Source organism: Cryptomeria japonica, chromosome 4 (genome assembly GCF_030272615.1).
Source record: "Cryptomeria japonica chromosome 4, Sugi_1.0, whole genome shotgun sequence".
Classification (NCBI taxonomy): domain Eukaryota; kingdom Viridiplantae; phylum Streptophyta; class Pinopsida; order Cupressales; family Cupressaceae; genus Cryptomeria; species Cryptomeria japonica.
In genome coordinates, this window is record NC_081408.1 from 494,440,528 (window position 1) to 494,442,095 (window position 1,568).

The window sequence follows — 1,568 nt, forward strand, 5'->3', positions numbered from 1 at the left end:
ATTTCCAGGGAGGCCATCTAGTTTTGATCCACTCTTTTTTTTAAAGATTCCCTTCTCGTTGATAATGAGGAGAATATTATCTTGTCTTGCATCCCCTCTATTGTGACCAGAGCAATGAACGACTCCCTTATGAGGCCAATCTCTATGTCTAAATTGGAGGAAGTGGTTTTTAGTTTGCGTAAGGGCTAGGCTCCTGGTCCTGATGGCTTCCCAGTGGAATTTTTTCAAGAGTTCTGGGATATTATTAATCAAGACTTATTAGCTGTGGTTCAAGAATCATACTCTAACAAACAGATGCTCTGAGCTTTGAATGCTACATTCCTTGTTCTTATTCTGAAAAAGGAAGGGGCTAATCAATTGGATTCCTTTCGACCAATTGCTCTATGTAATGTGGTTTATAAAGTTATTACTAAATCAATTGTCGAAAGGCTCAAAGTTTGGCTTCCCACGGTTATCTCAGAAGAGCAAGGGGGTGTTGTTGTTGGAAAAAAGATTCTTGATGGAGTGGTTATTGCCTCCGAATTCATCCATTCTATGTCGTCTTCTAATGAGCATTCTATGTTCATCAAGCTTGATATGGCTAAGGCTTATGATAGAGTGAAATGGGGTTTTTTGCGAAAAATTCTTCTTACTTTTGGATTCAGCTTGGAGTGGGTGGAATGGATTTGGAGTTGTGTCACTTCTTCCTCCTTTTCTGTGCTTCTCGATGGAGAACCTTCGGAGTTATTTGGGGCCTCTAGGGGTCTTCGCCAAGGTGATCCTCTTTCTCCCTACATGTTCATCATTATGGCAAAGGGACTTGGCAGATTTATTAAACATCAAGTTTCCCATAATTTGATTCATGGCTGGAGTTGGGGAAATGGATTGCCCACTCTCTCCCATCTTCAATTTGTGGATGATACTGCACTCGCTAGGAGAGCTCGTATTCAAGAAGTTGAAGCCTTCCAATTCACTTTGGATACTTATTTGGCTGCCTCAAGTCAGAAAATCAATGACCACAAGTCTTCCATTTATTTTTTTAACACTCTAGAGCCTATCCAACGAAGGATTGCTAATATTCTAAGATTTCAGATTGAGTCTCTTCCTATGACTTACTTGGGCATCCCTATTGTTCTGGGTAGACAGCCTAGGCTCTTTCGGTAGAACCTTCTTGATAAGCTACGTCAAAAAGTTAGTCATTGGACGCATCGGTGGCTCTCTACTGCTGGTCGGGTGATTCTCTTGTAATCTGTGATTTAAGCTCTCCCTACCTATAGAAGTATGGTGCAGGTTACTCCGGTGTATTTTCTTAAGGAATTTGATGCCCTCTGTCAACAATTTCTTTGGAGTGGTAATTTGCAAAATTTCAAATGGAGTCTAATCAAGTGGGATACAGTTTGTAGGTCAAAGAAGGAGGGTGGCCTCAGTCTTCATTCAACTATCTTGAGTGGATGGGCTTTTGCTGCTAAGCTCTATTGGTGATGGTGTACCAGTCAGTCTCAGTTATGGGCTCGTATCCTCTCACATAACTATTTACCATGAACCCAACCTTCAGAGGTTTCTAGATTCCTTTTGGCGGGTGGAGGTTC